The sequence below is a fragment of the Bombyx mandarina genome, chromosome 16, assembly GCF_030267445.1.
Source record: "Bombyx mandarina strain Sakado chromosome 16, ASM3026744v2".
NCBI lineage: Eukaryota > Metazoa > Arthropoda > Insecta > Lepidoptera > Bombycidae > Bombyx > Bombyx mandarina.
Window position 1 is genome coordinate 9,228,848 of NC_143222.1, and position 20,250 is coordinate 9,249,097.

A 20,250-nucleotide genomic window follows, 5' to 3' on the forward strand; every position below is an offset into this window, starting at 1 on the left:
AAATAGATGAATCATCAAACTCTGTTTCAGTTTTTTGTTTATAATTACTTTGACCTGGGGCTCTATCAAAGCCTATTTGCTTATAAGCAGTAGCTCTCTTGCAGAGTCCAAATCCGAAGTAATCACATCTAAAAGCCTATATAGCGCCAAGTTTAGTAATGCTTGCATTTTAATAGTAGCTCCTTCTTCAGTAATAATTACCTCGTCTTTCCCTGGATAACATTTGGTCTTTTCTTGCTTAATTTTATATTAAGAAGGGTATAAATCAGACCCATTTTCACTTGCTGCTTCTCTTAGGTTTATATACTGCCACTTAATTTAAGTGAAACTAATATTGCCTTATCGGGAGAATATGTACTACTTTTCACTTTACTTGTAATTAAATACTCATTAACTTTTTCTAGATCTTCGGGGTAATTTGACAAGTGGTTCATTATTTCTCCCACATCTTCATTTCTAGTGTTTCTCAAACTAGTAATTGTAGTAGCTTTCATTTCATCCGGGGATAACGAAAGCGATTGGTAAATTTGTTCAATGCGTCTTCGTTTTTGCCTGGATCCCAATTCTTCAAAAGGTTTTCGAGGTGCAAAAATAGATGTCGAGGCTTCTGTAGTACATTTGAGGGTGGTACATTTTCAACATCTTCAGTATTAGAAATCTCGAGCCTTTCATGTGCAGTGTTGATAGCTTCAGGTATCATTCCTTCGGGCCAGTTTATTGCACATTCTAACCAATCACATTTTTTTCTTATAAACTGTGCTAACATGCGACTACTTCGTTTCCATATTGCACTTATATTTGAACAAAATTGCGTACTGAATTTTTGGAGCTCAACATTTTTCTCTTCGGTCACGTTTATTTGATTTTGTAGGAATTGAAAGAGTTTTTTATTATCAGACAGCGACTGTAGTTGCTCTCTTAAAATCATAAATAATCCTAAATTGTTAACAAAATTATCAATTATAACGGAAACAGCAAGATCACAACGACAATCACGTGATGTTAGTAGTAGTACGAATAAACGAACACTAGTTAGTATATAATAAACATGGTCACTTTATACTTCCAGAGACAAACAAATGTTTACTATATTTTCTACTACCCAGTAATGGCTACTTAACTAATTATCCTCATTAAATAATGTTAACTATCTTAATAATTAGAGAGATTGCTTAATTAGAGACCTACTAAATGTATTGTTGTTAGGTATTATGTAATTTTGGGTATCATTACGTGCTTTTACTTACTAATCCATATCAAATTTAACTTAAAGCACTTACGAAAAAAAAATATAAAGGTTTTTATTCTATGTATTTATTAATTTTTTTCGATCCATTTATTTGGCAGAGTTGCAACTTTATGCACATGTTCATAGCATCAAATGATAGTAGACTAGACAAGGTATAAGGAAAATAAAGTTTCAAAGCGGGACCTCGCGGTACTTAGCAGGAATTTAATTTAATGTGACCCGCTCCATACAAAAACATCACAAAACACATTTTTCTGACCAAACTATAAAGTTTTTGTAATTTTTGCCCAAAACAATTATTATTGAGATTAACGAGCTCTATCTATCTACATAAAAAAAATTATAAAAAAACAAAGTTGGTCCCTAAGTCACTAAAATCACAGTATCGACCCACTGTGTGCCGTTGCCGCATGCCTGACTATCGATTGGAGATATATACTAATTAGCAAATTATAACGTCTAAATTATATTATATATTAACGTCTAAATTATAAAGTCCTTTCCGTTATTCCTAATTTTATTTTCAAACTTTGAATAAAACGAAGTATGTTTTTTTTTTTTTTTTTTAAATGGCAATACTTTTAGATACAATTAAGATATAATCTGTAGATAAAAATTACTAGAGGTGTGCCGGGACTTTTTGGCGGGAACGCGAGGAGTGAAGTTGTGTGATTTGTTTTATTTTGTCTATTTAGTGTTTCTTCAGGTTTAAATGTGTAATAATGGTGGTTTATTAACTGTTTAATATCTGTGAAAGTGCACAAATGTGGGAAAATGAAACAAAGCTGCTGGACGTAACTTCTCGGGTTCCTCCAAAAAGTCCACTGAAAAAATCTCAGTAAATGACCACCATTTTACTGCGATTATATTTCATCCCATATCATCTCATTTCATTAAATTTCATCCCAGTTGATTAATGTCTCAAATTAATCATCTTCATTTCATTTCACTCCATATTAGTATTTTTCATAAAATTAAGAAAATAAAATAAAATAAGACATGACTTAAAGGTCTTAATTACCAGGTCATAAAATCTCTTAAAAAAAAGAGGTGTGCCGGGACTTTTTGGCGGGAACGCGAGGAGTGAAGTTGTGTGATTTGTTTTATTTTGTCTATTTAGTTTTTCTTCGGGTTTAAATGTGTAATAATGGTGGTTTATTAACTGTTTAATATCTGTGAAAGTGCACAAATGTGGGAAAATGAAACAAAGCCGGTGAACGTAACTTCTCGGGATCCTCCAAAAAGTCCACTGAAAAAATCTTAGTAAATGACCACCATTTTACTGAGAATATATTCCATTCCATATCATCTCATCTTATTTCATTTAATTTCATCCCAGTTGATTAATGTCTCAAATTAATCATCTTCATTTCATTTCATTCCATAATATCATTTTTCATAAAATTATGAATATAAATTAAAATAAGACATGACTTAAAGGTCTCAGTTACCAGGTCATAAAATCCCTTAAAAAAAAAGAGGTGTGCCGATGTGTGGGCAGCACGCAAAAACTACACGATATTTTACGATGTTTTTATTACAGTTATACATTACAGACCCTTGTTCCTTATGTATTTTTTACGATATCTTGAATTAAAATAAAATTTACACCTTATATTTATTTCATTGATTCATAAGTGCGTTTACGGTTGTACTGTACAGTTGGCTTTATTATATTATTGTGAGTCGCGGTATAATTGTAATATGGTTTAATGGAAAAATGCGCTGCTTAGGTCCGGTCCACATGGTTTGGGTCACGTACAAGTCTAGTCTAGTCTAGAATATACAATAGAATATTCTCCTTCAGTCGTGTTCCGCATGTCCGAGAGCTGTGACTACCTCCGTCCATGAGTTTCGAGATGATTATCGGTGCCCATAGACATCAAGAAAGTAAATGACGCTACGTACCTCGAGATATGAGTTCTAAGTCTCAACTATATAGTACAACGGCTGCCCCACCCTTCAACTCAAAATACATATCTGCTTCGCCACAGCAATAGGCAGAGTGGTGGTTGGTACCCACGCGTGCGGACTCACAAGATGCTCTAGCACCAATCATAATATAATATAATAAGCACCTCCACCACAGCCTGAAGTTAATTGATCTGAAACCCAACACTTTCATGTAACTACAAAAAGCAGCTATATTACATACATGTACTATACATCAACTAACGGACATTAAAAATATTTATTCCTTATTATTTAGTTGGCTAAGGCCCGTAAATAATTAATACGTACCAGCGTCTGCTGAGAAAAAAAAAGTAAAGAATAATAATAAATAATAAGTTTTCGGGATAATCGCGAATATTTACGTTAATAATTTATACGAATGCACCGGCCGTCTTATCCTTCAGGCCACGACGACTTCAAAATGCTGTTTGACAGATAAGGAATTTTATCACCATGCGAAAATGTGAAAATTCTTATCTAAACTCAAATATCTAATCTAACTCTCATACTTTTAAATTAAGCATTAAAAAGCTTGAGTGCCAAATTAGGTTATGGATTAGCTTGTGTCCTCGATTTCTTTAAATTAATTACATTTTACCAATTTTTATTTAGCGAAGTCGAAGTCTAAAATATAAATCATATAAATATAAAGTAAACAAGACATACGATTGGTAGGACGCCTTGCCTCACAAGGGTCAGTACCACCACCCTACCTATATCTGCCGCAAAGTAGTAACGCATTCCGATTCGAAGGATAGAGCAACCGTTGTATTATAGAACTGAGTCTCATGTCTCAAGGTGGATGGCGGCATTTATGTTGTTGATGTCTATGAGCTCAGGTGAGCCGTGAGGTTGTTCACCTGTCTAAGCAATGAAAAAGGCCAGTCCAAAGCCGCATTCAAATTCAAACATTGGGGATAAGGTGTGCAAGCACGCGTGCAAGCAACGAGGCTAAAACTATTGTTTACGATTACGAGATTATCTAAATACTAGCGGCCAGCTCCGGCTCCGCTCGGATCTTTAACAAAAGTCTCAACGATATTTGACGTTGTTTTATTTTTTTAAATAAAAGAACACTTATTGCGGCGTAACTATAATAGTAAGACATATGCTGTCGCGACACTTTTTGTAAATAATAATGTGTTCTACAAAGTCGTAGTGCATTATTTTATTCTATCATCAATAGTTTTCGCAGGGCACGCGATGTAAAGAATATTTTAGGTATTTTTTTTACACCTTGGGTTACACTATGGAAGTTTTAGTAAGGATTCAAAAAATATTATAGTCTATGTCACTCGGGAATAGTGTAGCTACCAAACAGTGAAAGAATTTTTCAAATCGGTTCAATAGTTTCGAAGCCTATTCAATAAATACAAACAAACAAACAAATCTTTCCTCTTTATAATATTATTATTATAAGTATAGAAGTATAGATTAGTATAGATAAAATACAGCTATATCATTATAAATTCGTATTTTAAACAAAAAAACATTCGCGTCTCCGTGAAACAGGCCCGTTATATTATTTTGTTTGCGATGCGTCCATCCGGCAGTCGGGGGGTTAACGACCCGCGTTGCGGAAGTGAGGATCTACTAGAAATCTATGAATATAAAATTATAAAAATTTCGTGATTAACACATTGCTAGGAGCGTATTGAGAGCCCGTACGGGTGGGTTCCATTATCCTGTCTGAATGTGCCGGGAAGCAATCACAAATTCCGGTTTAAAGGTTGGAGCAAGATCAAGTCTCAAGATTGGTGACCACATTCATTCTGTGATGTCTGTGGCCACCGGTACCTCTTTAGCACAAGGCTTTTCGTGAGCATGAGCCGCTCATTTAGACCATTATAAAATAATTACCGTATAAAATAATAATAATAAAATCGTTGCAATTTAGTGCTACTATCTCAATTAAGATTTATAGGCGGACAGAGTCCACGGTCCACTAAAACGCGGAGGCTGGCTGCTTTCCACCAGATTCTTTCACTTAAGACTGCGTGTTGTGCTAAGGTAGCACATAAACTCTATTATCCAACGCGTTCTTATCACGTTTGTTAAGTCTAATCAGTTCCTAATATTTGATCGCAGCTGCAAAGGATATGATCACGATTGAAGACTGCAGCTAGATTGTTAGCAGTAGACATATCGGTCTACCTTCTTTCTAGTGATTTTTTTGGTGTTACGACTGGAATTCGATAACTCGCCCCACACATCATAGAAACACAGATGATCTGTGACTCGCCCCAACAATACACAATAAGGGCAAGGACACTTTTTTCGGGACACTTTGAGAGCTGCTTTGTTTTTTACAATCTCGGATTCCTAATTAGATGATAACTTGAGGTCATCACTCCGGTTAAAGTTTTAATATTTGGCTATTCATATCAGTTTACAAGCAAACAAATTAAACATATTTGCGTAATTCAAACATTTCTATTTAAATACCCTTAATTTAACCATTGTTTTATCTTCGTAGTAACAAATTTACTACCATAATTTGTTCGTCACCTTTTCTCGAATTCTTTATTTTAATGCAATTATTAATTTTATTGCATAGTTTTGTTTTTGAAAGTTGACATTTCGGTTTTGTAGTAAAATTTACTAAAAACATTCATTAATCGAATTGCTTTTTCCTCATAGTAATTTACGTCACGTCCGCCAGTGACTTGAACTGCAAGCGTACCAATGCAACTGGCACAGCGAAATACCCGAATAGATAACTCGACCAATTAAGCGTCCAGATCGATACATCAGAATCCTTATAAATACACAAGAAGAAGAACTCGCTCACCGCACTATATAAATTTATACATCAAATACTTTTATCGCTAAGTGTCCGACAACCGGTCCAAATGATACATGACTCAAAGAAGTTAGTACCTACTCGTATTCATTCAAGACATTATTAAAGAACATTCCGGAAAACGGCGTCGAACTATTCTTAAAATCAAAACAGGATAATTGGATGATTTAGAATATGCTTACTGAAGGAATTAATATAGGTATCAAAAGCTCTATCAACTTGTCCGCTGTCATCAAACATATTATATAAACTAGAAGCCCGTCTAGTTTAGTCCGATCCAACCGATCCGTCTATCATATCATCAATAAAATTAGAATATTGGAACATTTCAAACACTGTGTATGTTATACTTCTTTATACTTTCAATCAAGAAGATCTGGACCAAAGTTTGAGTGAATATAAATAAAAAACAACATTTTCATAATTTTAAGAGCGGAATATTGGAAAACCCTATCATAGTAGATACTAGGGCCATTATAAGTATCAGTTTGGTTCCAGAGTCTAACCTTTTGGTTGATGAATCTGACAGTTACTAAGGGTGATTTTTTGTTTTAATTAAACAATTAAATTGCGAAGACACTATTTCAATTTAAAACATAGAACGTACAATTACATTTAATAATAGTGGTAGTTCGAAAAGTAAAATTCTCGATGACCGACTGACCTAACATTAGTGATATACTAAACTGGACTTAGACTTATTGCACAACACGATACGCAATAGATAGTGAATGCTGTATCAAGAGACGAAGGTCAATGTCTGCTGTTTAAAAATACGCACGAGTAATTTGTACGCGATTGTAAAACGCAAGCTGTTGTACGCAAATTGGATTGTCTGTAGGGTAATCAGTCTTGGAGAATGAATATCTTTGTCACAAAATTAGGCGAGATTTTTTTTCTAACACATCGTTAAAATGATATCATAAATTTAGGTATGAGTTCCTGTTATTTATATACCTACGGGTCTCATATATATAGGCATAGGTATAACCTATATTTATATTTCTAAATGAGATTGATGCCGTCACCAATGTCTTTTCATTCTCGCTTCTATTAGACGTGATAAAGTCTGCACAACATTTATCCATATTATAGTTTGATTTAACTGAGTATACCAATAAATCGCAATTACGTGCTCGACGTCAACCCTACTTGGGAATGGTACGCTTGTTCTGGGTAAATCGGGATAAAGAACCCACCTATTTTATTCACATTTATAGGAAACTCTGAATTGCACTTAAAACAAACGTACGTAAAGACATGTCGTGGGTCAAATCTGCCCTTGCTTCGGGAACATATTTAAAAAAATATTTTTCAAATAAATCATATCTTTTTATTTTTTTATTTTTTCTTACTTAAGCTGATAGCCTTAAGAGGCTATTTCAGCGTAACCTTAACTAGTAGGTGAGCTCACGGGGCTCAAACCTGAAGACGTTGCTAACACGAACCCGAGCAAGAGCCGTGTTTCGCAGAATCTACCACCGGATCGGAAACGCGACCCACTGAGAAGATCCGGCGACAAACTCAGTGGGCTGTGTCTGTGGGTTAATTTACTCGTCGAGCCCTTCGTCGCAAGCGACGGGTTCGACGAGAACGATGACCGGTATAATCATATCGTTGTATGGTGGTCGTATAATTATGTCATCGAAAGCGATCACGACTTTGTTCAGTTTTAAAACAATATTTATTTCTCGTTATCGAATAAATGAATCCTTAAAGCCCATTCATTTACAGCAATATATACCATTCATTTCATACTTCTATCTATTCTTCTATTCTATTCTAGCTATTCAAAAAAGTAGAACATTCTGTCCAGATCGGATCGTCCCGACCAATTTCTCAGAGCACAGCCCATAGAAAACGCAGGGTCACACAAACAGATCATTGAGAACTCTCCGTAGACCGAGATGTTCCAAACGAACCATGATATCAGCTGTTATGGTTGATGTAACTGCATTATTCAATAGGTGACAACCCTTAGTTCATTTTTACACGAGTAATACTTAACGGTAATTAATTAAGGAATAATGATATTAGCATACGCGTATGTCAGAGCTTATTTTTTAATATCATAAATAACGGGAATATTTAGAACGGTTTTGAAGCTAATGTTATTAATTCGCGAGTTTTTTTTTTCAAAAAAATATAGTGCCAACATCAGTTTTTTTATAAGAGGATTAAAATTTTATGGGTTCATTGGATTTTTGTTGTTTTATTTAAAAAAAGTTTTAAAAAAGTAGACATTTTTTGTCATGGCCACCACCACCGATATGGATATCTTAAAACTTAATAAATAAATAAAAATAAATACCAAAATCCTAGCAATGCCTATAATTTTTAAAACCCTACAGCCTATAGAAACTGATCGATATTTGTTTTTAGTCAAAACCAGGAAAACCTCTGATGAAATAATATTCCGTTTAAAACAAGGTTATCCCTGTTCTATTTAAAACAACAATATACGAGTCTATTGTTTACCTGCGCATCCGTCTATTTAACTAAATATTTATTTTATTAGCTAAATTGGACAATCAAGACCGGAATGGCGATTCCTGTTAGTACGGCTTGGAGGGACTTTGGAATTGAAGAATTAGGGAGTTAGAAATTTTTATTAAAAATTGACAATCGGCTGACTTACTAGGGGGTCACAGGGTCGGGTGACTCATAGCCGGCTATTAAACAAACAATTATCAAATAATAATAATAAACATAATAATGATATGGAACATTCTAAAAATTGTTGAACAATATTAAAAAGACTTAATTGCGTTTTCTGTACAATATTAACAAAACAACATTTAAAGCCTTTATATTTCACAAATTAATATTTTACACATTATTAGTGATTTAAGTAAAACTGAATTCCTCTTATTTCCTCAATGACAGAGAGTTCAGTCAGTCAATCTAATTATAATACAAGAAGACTTTTTTTAACTAAAAATTTTCAATGGTTTTATATAAAAATGACATAAAAAAAACCTTTTCCTTTACCAACAAAAATCGACTTCGACCCCTACTGTGTTTCATTACGTAACATCATCAGTACCTATACATCGTACAACAAAGTGGCATGTTTATCTACTTTCATGTTAAATAACAACAATTTTAGTTACGTATTACAATGGGGCCTTAACCAGACCCTTGGATAATGAACAAACAAAGCATTTAACTTCAATATAGGTCAGTCGAACGCTGTTATGAAACTCATACAGTCGCAATAACTGCGCAAATGCTCTAACATATTATTACTGTGCATATTTATGTACCTCCAAAGTTGTCTATTGTTTTGAGAATTATCTATCAATTTCGTTGTTCCGTTTTTTTGTAGAACATAATTTTGTAATTTGTACTTATATAAAAAAAGGGTGCGTGTACTTATGTACGCGCGTAAGAAGTTATACTTTATTTTTATTAAATTTATTTCTTTTTATTTAAATTTTAATCAATTTGAAAAAAAATCGATTAAACAACATCCTCAAACACGCGTATTGGACATTTTCTTGACATCGTATAAATTCGGTAATTCTCGGTACGATTCGGAAAGTTCACCTGCGGCTATATTCAGACTCGCCAAGCTACGTCGGTCGTATTGTAATGAGCGATTTAGTGGGCAGCTTCATTCTGTTAATTTTGTGTCACGATGCGCGCGCATCGTAAAATGTCACTCTCATCAATTTTTCATAACGCGCCTAAAGAAGTATAACTTCGAAAGAACCAAAAGTTTATGTCAATGGATGGACCTCTTATATCGTCAGCTGTCACAGTTATAAAACAAACCGGGGTCAATTTATACACAGCCGGAACTAGAATGATTACACTGACCCTACGACTCGATTCCTATGTTTCATCAAGCGGAAGCATTTCAAACGGATGCAAAAACAAATCGTAAATTCACAAGTGCAGGAGTTAATGGACAATATTGACAATTTAAAACTGAATGTCTCGCGTTCGTGATTGCGTGACGGCGCGGCTATTCGCAATACAGGGAACAAAACACGTAAACTGTTATGGTAACAGCGCGTGAGCAAAACGGTCTCATTTCGAAACTATTGGAGCAAGTTACCAAAGCTTCCGCAGTAGAGGTCATCCGTACTACTCAGAACCAGTGCGTTTCCAGGGATCTTTTTTCCCACGTACCGCCCGGCTTTGAAATGAGTTCCCCTCTACGGTGTTTCACGAGCGCTACGACATGTCCTTCTTCAAACGAGGCTTATAGAGAATACATAACGATAGGCACAGTGTTTCCACAATGAGGGGAAACTCCATTTGAGGGGAAATTAGGGTCCATGGGGGGAGAAAAAGGGGAAGACATTAAAAGGGGAAATTGCGGGAAATCATGGATAAAACCTAGCTTAAAATATTCCGGTAAATTTCGGAACTATTTTTTTTGAGACTCTACCGCGGACTAGCGTGTTGCCGTATAAAAGAAACAATATTATCATAGTATATAATATTATCATAGTACACATAGAAACAATATTATCATAGTGGCAGTTACATCAAAGTAATGATGTGCAAAGTCGACAAATTTTGTCAATGATTTTGTTGACGCATTTAGTGTAAATAATATGGTATAGTATCACCAGAGGCGTGGGGCAGGCTATAGAAGAAAATCGATAAAGACCTTTTTTTTTAGTTTCTACACTAGGGCCAAAAGTAATAACTACAGCAGAAAAATTTTTGAGGGGATAAAAGCCCTGAGAAGGGGAAATTTGAATTGAGGCGTGGGGAAAGGAAATTATTAAAGTCACTGGGAAGGCAATCACTGGGAAGGCAGCGTCTTGCTCAACCCCTGGCTTACGAACGTCTATGAACGACGCTAACCGCTCACCATCCGATGGGCCGTATGCTCGTCTGTCTACAGCGGCAATAAAAAAAAAATATTCAACGTCACAGTCCGACGTGATAAAAGAACTGAAAAGAATTATTATAATTATAGAACCTATTCGAAAATCGTCTTACTGGCCAACAAATTCTGGACTAAACAGTATCGTTGAGAACCATGTGACCACTTAATTCAATAGCGGCATCAAATTTCTTCTATACAAATTGCACACGTTTGTGGCGACTCACTTACCCGCCACTACTTGGACAACGGCCTTACAATTTGACAAAATCGCTGTCGCTTATGAATTCAGTCAATCATCTATTATTGTTGTTCAACACTTTGGAATCTTAAGAAACTGAGGGCAGTACACATCGGTATTCGCTGTGCTACCTATCGTTCGTGTCAGTGCTTTACTACTCCTATATGTTATTTCTTTATCGTACCACTCCTGTTATAGTTTGTTTGTGTACATACTTATCTTCAATAAACTATTCAAAGCAGTACATATTTATACTCACTGTGTAACACACCCTTCGTGTCAGCGCCTACCTAATACAGTTAGAAGCAGAACTAATACAACTGCATCTACACGTTCATATAACAGGTTTAATATTCGGTGCAACTACATAATATATTCAATGAACCGACAATTTAACTAAGTCCCGTGCTAATTTTAACGTATGTACGTACGGAAGTGACGAATTACGACCAAATTAGCGAACTATTATAAAAGCGGACAATGAAATTGAGTTCTTTTGAATACAAAGCTCTTAGTATGTATGTACGCCAATGTGAAGTATGACGTCAAATCTGATAGTATGCAATATGCACTGCACATGGCTGGAAGCCGTAACTACATATAATACGAATATCTGAGTTGTTATTTTTGTGATGGTCGAATGTTGTTTCATTAAGATCACTAACGACACTAAGTTTACTGCAAAATACATGATTTATAAATAATCCCATTAGAGATACTGGTGGTAAGACCTCTTGTGAGTCCGCGCGGGTAGGTACCACCACCCTGCCTACTTCTGCCGAGAAGAAGTAATGCGTTTCGGGTTGAAGAGTGGGGCAGCCGTTGTAACTATACTGAGACCTTAGAACTTATATCTCAAGGTGGGTGGCGCATTTACGTTGTAGATGTCTATGGGCTCCAGTAACCACTTAACACCAGGTGGGCTGTGAGCTCGACCAACCACCTAAGCAATAAAAAAATAAAAAATAGATAGAATAGGTACCTTTTATTTTTGCTATTGGGTAGACATTAAAGCTTCCATAATGTACCTTAATTATTACTTCTATGACCGGACGTCATCGGACACTTTTGGATCTTCAAGTCCAGATTTTAAAATCAACGTGAGGGGACTCATACAATGGTCAGATGATGATGATGACAGTAGTCGCTCTAATTGCCCAGTTTTATTACAGATATCTACAGTATTTCCAACGGCTTCCGTTTTCAGAATTTCAAGATCGGTCTTTTATTGAAAATGCATTCGCTTTCAGAGAATCCTATTAGATAATTTTCTTTTGCAAGAAATAGACAGTTTTTAATATCGAGATTTTTTAAGAGATATCTTGAAACTATGAAATATCATTGCATTTAGAAAAATATTTTCGGGTCATAATTTTGTTTACCAAACTATAATCGTAAATCTTGAACGTCGTGACACGAGCCAGCTTGTTGTGCTCCGCTTCCTGTACTATAAAAATAAATGGTAACCATTTATTGGCGTGTAAATAAACATTTTTTTTAATAGATAGGCATTTGTCTCAATTTTTTGAATGTGCTAACATCTGTTTCATTGGTGACTGTAGACGAACTTAATCGAAGATTCACTCATCTATGCAATAAAAAAGGTTCATTTACTTGTCCTATTTAGGAGACAGATGTTTTTTGATGGTCTATGAGCGGCTGTTAATAATCAGATAAGAATAATAATCATATTTTTTACTGGTGGTAGGATCTCTTGTGAGTCCGCACGGGTAGGTACCACCACCCCGCCTATTTCTGCCGTGAAACAGTAATGCGTTTCGGTTTGAAGGGTTGAAGCCGTTGTAACTATACTGAGGCCTTAGAACTTATATCTCAAGGTGGGTGGCGCATTTGCGTTGTAATTGTCTATGGGCTCCAGTAACCACTTAGCACCAGGTGGGCTGTGAGCTCGTCCACCCATCTAAGCAATAAAAAAAAACGAACTTAATCGAAGATTCACTCATCTAAGCAATAAAAAAGGTTCATTTACTTGTCCTATTTAAGACAGATGTTTTTTGATAGTCTATGATCAGCTATTAATAATCAGATAAGAATATACAACCCGGCTACTTCGAGCTCATTCATATCCATATTAGTAGTATTTTTACACGCTTTATATTAGCTTCACTTGTATGTTTGTTTCTATGTTTGTAACTGACTCCTTTAGACGCGATTTTGACCCACTTTAAACGGCCAGATTTCATTCAAACTTTGTAGATTTATCGAGGACCGATGACAATACACTAATTTGATAATTAAGTCGTATCTATGTAACAGGTTTAATAAAAACACGATGTTACGCAAACATTTTACTACTAAAGTAAGCCATACACGGCAGTCTACCTGTGACGCAGTGGGATCGCATATCGTACAGTGTATGAAAATATAAATACATACTATAATAAAAACATTTTTGGTTGGCATCATTCTGGCATCGATTAAAGATGGCGACTCACGCAACATGGACATTGTAAATATTGTGTAAAAATTAGGTATACATAATCATGAACAAAAAAAAAGTAATTCACGGGAGGTTTTTTTAATACAATTTTTTAATACAGGCAGTTTTACCCTCCTCTAATTCCTATCATAACTTAGACCAGACAGTATAGTTTCGATCTCAAGCTGGGCGGTAGCTCATTGGCTTTTGAAATGCTACTCCGGTAACTGCTTGACGTACAAAAAACTGACATGACATAATGCAGTCACTGTAACTATAATGTAATCTAAGTGCTCTTGCAACTCTTATTCAATTGTGGCGTAAAATCACTTAGTCCTAGGAACAGCGTTAAATGTTAAATTCTTTCTGAACAAAAAATTTAAAATGCGTTAAAATTTTATGTAAGTAACACGTTTATATTTAAAACAATAGTTAATAATAAATAAATAACATTGAACTCTTCAATGATTTGCAAATGTGAAGATTTTGGACTTCAAAAATGTAGAGTATGTTTTTTTCTGATCGTTACATTAATGCAGAAGATTTTTCGTCACTTTTCATAACATCTAACCCGGAGTAAGCCGTAGAAATCATTCTATACAGACGACCATCTATTTAGATAAGTCGAAAATAATTGAATATGCAATTTCCAAAAAGGGCCCATATCGCATATTTTGTCAAATACGTTTTTTCATATACATGTAGTTTTGAGGCTTACCTACACCCATTTTATAATAATTCCACTAGTATTCAATTGCTAATTAACACTAAAATATATCTCAAAAGTTAATATTTTAAATTTTACGCTGCTTCGGAAAATAATCAGGTTTTTTTTCATTTCCTGAACATTTTACATTTTCAGAGATATGCCCTTTTCGAAATTGCATTTTCAATTTCACAGGGGTTACGACCTACAGTACTGACGGGCCCAGACAGGGCGTACTATCGATTCAAGGCGCGCCCTTGCCATTAAAACCACGAAGCTTCTCGCCCTCTAGACATCTCAAGACCACCATCGCATCCTAATCATTCTGTTTAATAGGACTAATTTTTAGAGTCACATCAATTTACTTCCCATTCAAAACTCAGCATCCATTATTTTTTCATATTCAATAAATGATGTTAATATATAATACTACCGGCGCGCTCCGGCTTCGCTCGGGTTTTTCACAAAAACTTCAACGATATTTGACGTTGTTTTGCGGCATAACCATAATAGCTAGACATATGCTGTCGCGACATTTTTTGTAAATAATAATGTATTTGTTCTACAATGTCGTAGTACATTATTTTATTCTATCATCAACAGTTTTCGCAGGGCACGCGATGTAAAGAATATTTTAGGTAATTTTTTTACACCTTGGGTTACATTATTGGAGTTTTAGTAAGGATCTCTAATTTTTTTCAAAAAATATTGTAGCCTATGTCACTCGGGAATAGTGTAGCTTCCAAACAGTGAAAGAATTTTCCAAATCGGTTCAGTAGTTTCGGAGCCTATTCAATACAAACAAACAAACAAACAAATCTTTACTCTTTATAATATTAGTATAGAAGTATAGATAACAATGACCTTCAAAACCTCTAAATCTAATTCAAAATCTAAAACCTTCAAAATCTAATTAATCTATAATTTTCTTTAATACTCCTCTTTCTTTTTATGCTTATATCAGTAATTAAATTCAAACTAAAACATTTTTAAGACTAAAAACTCGTACAAGAATTTTAAACAATATTGAAATCTAAACTACAACTAATAACTGTTTCTTTAAATATACTCAAACTTTCATATTACAAATTATAATATTTTATAATGAGCTTTCACATTTGTATTGACTGTGAGGATTAATTCTTTTAATGTGTGTTATGGTAAGTAAATAAATTTTGTTTAATAATTAAAAACAAAAATTAAATATATTGTCCCATAGATTTAATGTGTAATGCAGCAAAATACACAGAAATTCATGTATAAAATATTATGGACGTAATCATTCTTGAAAATGAACAATAAATATTGTTCGCATCTACACAAAAGCAGACCTAAATATTGTTCGCATCTACACAAAAGCAGACCTGATCATTAATTTTTTTTTGGTAAATGTGAGTAGCAGGTGATGACCAAGCATGAATACTTCCCATCATGTAGTCATTACAATAATCTGCCATCAGAAACCATTGAAATAATTCTACAACCGGAGCAATTGCAGACACATACTATGTTGAAAATTTCTAATCTATAGTTTAACAATATATGAGTATGAATTTTATACATATGGTACATCAAATATGACAAAAAAAGAGATGCATTTTTGTTGATGTCTGTTTTATTTATGAATTTTATCCTGATTTGTGTTTTAAGAAAACATTGAATAATACATCAGGATGAAAAAAAAATCTATTGTTATTGGATATTGATCTGCTAATGTTTATTATTAATTTCGAAAATTATGCTCTCCAAAAAAAAAAAAAATTTTTGTTTGTAATCTATTCCCAATCTAGTGAAACTTGGCTGTAACAATTTAATCATCACTTATCCCAATATTATTGAAATTGTGTGATTTTACTGTTGGCCACAATGTACAAATAGTTCATTAACCTATAATTTAATGACTGTATCAATTGTATCATTAAACACAGTTTCTTTATCAGTCAATATGATAAAATTTATCATTAATTTTATTAGTGAGTCTGATTTGGCATTATCGTTCTTATCTTGTCACTTTTAAATCTTTATATTCACTTTACAATCAAATATTTAATTTCTTTTTTTTTGTTATTTGTAGATGTTCTAAATAATAATAATCAGCTTGAGAAGTGTTTAATTTACAACTAAGGAATATTTCATTTCATAAGTTTTTTTTTTGTTAAAGTTTTAAATAAAAAACAGAAATAATACTAAATAAAAATTACATTACGAGAAGAGTTAGCATACATACTTTAATATTTCTTCGATTTTATTCCTTAGATTTATTTTAGATTATATTGAAAAATATTTTAAGCAATTTAATAACTAAATAAGGAAGCCTGGAATCAATTGTGCAGGTATAGATAGTGTAAACATGTCTGTTTAAGTACATATTTAATTGTTCCTAATAAAGAAATAAGAGAAAGTGAAGGGGAAATACAATGTAACATAATTAATTAATAAAAATATTTCTAGCATAATATTTAAGATAATATGGTTTGTATAATAAGCTGCTACTCGTGATTTATTATACCTAGTAATTATTTTCACTTAAATTTTAATCATGGCCAGTACTTTTGCTGATAAAGTAAAATTAAACTTTAATTTTTAGTGATTTATTTCAACTACCCTTTTAATTAAATATGTGGTAATATACGCCAAACATTTGAGAAAAAAATGTTAAACACAATCATTTTACAAATACGAAACCGGTACATACTAACTTATCTAATATTAAACTTTAATTTTTAGTGATTTATTTCAACTACCCTTTTAATTAAATATGTGCTAATGTACGCCAAACATTTGAGAAAAAAATGTTAAACACAATCATTTTACAAATACGAAACCGGTACTAACTTATCTAATACTAACTAAAATGTTTACTTACATTCGTATAGTCGTAATCCGAATTATGTGGTCAATCCTTTGGAAACACTTTATTTATACACAAACATCACAAATTCCTTTTTTTATATCCACATAGTTTAAAGAAATCATGAATTCTAGCACTTCAACGTGTATAGACTGTCACAATCTAGGACATATTAGAGAAAAAAATACGAAATATTATCACAGCATCCAAAGATTTTTTGACAGTTGTCTTGGAATATCGATGTTTTTACACCCTAAATAACGTAACGTTAGTAAATCGGAAAGAGACGAACTGAAGTTCTGCTGAACGCCGCGCCGCTACAGCAAGCACATCGAACAACGCCTGCAACATTATTAACCGAATAAGTTGAAGTGTACAAACGAACTAGAAGGAGGTACCTACTAGGCGACGACATTCCTAATTTTATAGGATGTTTTTTGACACATGACTTATGTGACTTTTAATTTATCACTTGAATGTCTAGCGTTGGCGTAGGTATTTAAACTAAAAAATGAAAAGATTATCTGTAAGATATGTATTTAGCCCAAACTTTAGAAAGTTACTCTAGAAAAATGTTATATTTTATAATTATAAATCGATTTTAGACTATTGACAGATTTTTTTTTCTTGGAATAAACGCCATCTTCTGAACTCTTTGTTGACTGCAATGCTTAAAAGCTGTTCTTTCACTAATTTATGTTACTTCTATTTACACATAGATGGCGCTATATCAAAATATAACTTCTATTAATTAAAAGCTTAGAATTTACATCCACCAAAGAATGGAAAGCAGTCGACATCGCCCAAAACACGTCATCTCGGATCCTCCCGATCCACTAACGGGGCTTCTAGGTACTTCAAGCACCGGTCACCGTTCTCGTCGAACCCGTCGCTTGCGACGAAGGGCTCGACGAGTATATTAACCCTCAGACATAGCCCACTGAGTTTCTCGCCGGATCTTCTCAGTGGGTCGCGTTTCCGATCCGGTGGTAGATTCTGCGAAGCACGGCTCTTGCTAGGGTTCGTGTTAGCAACGTCGTCAGGTTTGAGCCCCGTGAGCTCACCTACTAGTTAAAGTTACGCTGAAATAGCCTCTCAAGGCTATCAGCTTAGGTAGGAAAAAAAAATACATCCACCTTCAGTTTATCGAACTGTTGTCTTTTATTATTATAATAATATAGTGAATGTCTTAAGTTTCAAATGAGAACATATATCTGCTTCTTGTCACAAATAATCAGGATTGTGGACATATTGTCGATAATAAAATTTGACCTAAAAATATATTTGGAAACTCTGTGGTACAATTTAATTCTGCTGCAGTTTTAGTGGTGCAGCTGAAATCTGTTACGGGGTAGCATAATCCAATCCGAAAAATGGAACCAATACAAAAAAATACAAGATACACGTCTCAATTGTATAGTAATTATCCATCCTTTAATTCGCAATGATTGACCGCCTTGTGTTAGACATAGGCAGGTGTTCCTACTTACCCGTGCTCTACAGAAGATACACTACTACGAGTAATTACGTCAATTTTAGTTCCAAGTTTAGTTTCACTGGTGGTAGGACCTCTTGAGAGTCCGCGCGGGTAGGTACCACCACCCTGCTTATATTTGCCGTGAAGCAGTAATGCGTTTCGGTTTGAAGGGTGGGGCAGCCGTTGTCACTATACTTGAGACCTTCGAACTTATATCTCAAGGTGGGTAGCGCATTTACGTTGTAAATGTCTATGGGCTCCAGTAACCACTTAAAACCAGGTGGGCTGTGAGCTCGTCCACGCATCTAAGCAATAAAAAAAAAAGTCTTTGATATTTATAACACGATGTTAAAATCTTCATCGTGGAAGTCACTGGTCAAAATCATTCGAAAATCGGCACAGCCGCATCACTCGATAGGTAACGAGTACCTACAGCTAGCGTCTTAAATTTCAAGTGTGCTTAGCGCGAGATTTTGAACGTTCGCGATAGCGTAAAAGTTAACTCATATTTGTATCGAATGGGATCGTTTGCCTACGTTTGTTTGTTAACCCTCAGACACAGCCCACTGAGTTTCACGCCGGATCTTCTTAATGGGTCGCGTTTCCGATCCGGTGGTAGATTCTGCGAAGCACGGCTCTTGCTAGAGTTTGTGTTAGCAACTTCGTCAGGTTTGAGCCCCGTGAGCTCACCTACTAGTTAAGGTTCCGCTGAAATAGCCTCCAAAGGCTATCAGCTTAGGTTATGCCTACGTTTGCCGTTAGGGGCGCTGTTCCAACTGCATACAAAATTGGGTTAACTCTTACGCTATCGAGAACGTTGAACTCGCACTAAGCACACAGCCATAATTAAGTTCAAGAGTTCGTGATTGCTGCAGTATTTGTTGTGTGACATTCTTTTTGTGACTTTTAATCTTCGTGTGTCATTGTCACGGCCCACTGAGTTTCTGGCTGGATCTTCTTAGTGGCTTACGATTCCGATCCGGTGAAAAGGTATGCGTCAATTAGGGGGTTCGTAGGAAAGTCCGGGAAAATCTTACTTTGACTTCAAACTTAAATCAAACCAGCAAAATTATAATTTGCGTAATTATGTACTGGTGGTAGGATCTCTTGCGAGTCCGCGCGGATAGGTACCACCGCCCTGCCTATTTCTGCCTTGAAGCAGTAATGCGTTTCGGTTTGAAGAGCGGGGCAGCCGTTGTAACTATACAGAACCTTAGAAATGATATTTCAAGGTGGGTGGCGCATTTACGTCGTAGATGCCCATGGGCTCCAGTAACCACTTAACAGCAGGTGGGCTGTGAGCTCGTACACCCACCTAAGCACTAAAAAAAATAGGTACTTGTACCAAACCAAAAACATTGCAACGAAAACCCATCTGTTGTTTATCACTGGACCGTGACTAGACGAAACCTCTCCGACCTCGGTCAAATATACACGTCACGACGCGCTTCAACTAGCAATTAACGCCGGATATCAGCTAGGTAACAAATGATCGGATATGCGGTGTCCAAACAGCTGAACCATATTTTGTTAATCAGTAGCCAAATTCAGATCGAAGCAGTCTCTATTAAGGGGCAACGGTAATGATTAATCGATAAAAAGATGTGACGGTAGTTGTAATAGACTATGAAGAAATACAATAAAAACCTGAATCGCACTAATGACATTTACGAGTTTATTTATA

The 20,250-nt window shown here is 34.8% G+C and overlaps 1 protein-coding gene across 1 annotated transcript in view; it reads right to left on the reverse strand.

Annotated features, from left to right (window-relative positions):
- Mhcl (Myosin heavy chain-like) overlaps positions 1-17,414 on the reverse strand; it is a 303,019-nt gene extending 285,605 nt beyond the window's left edge. The window contains exon 1 of the mRNA XM_089733603.1: positions 17,105-17,414. The gene's annotated coding sequence lies outside the window, so the exon portion shown is untranslated. The remainder of the gene's footprint in view (positions 1-17,104) is intronic.
- Between the last annotated feature and the right edge of the window lie 2,836 nt (positions 17,415-20,250).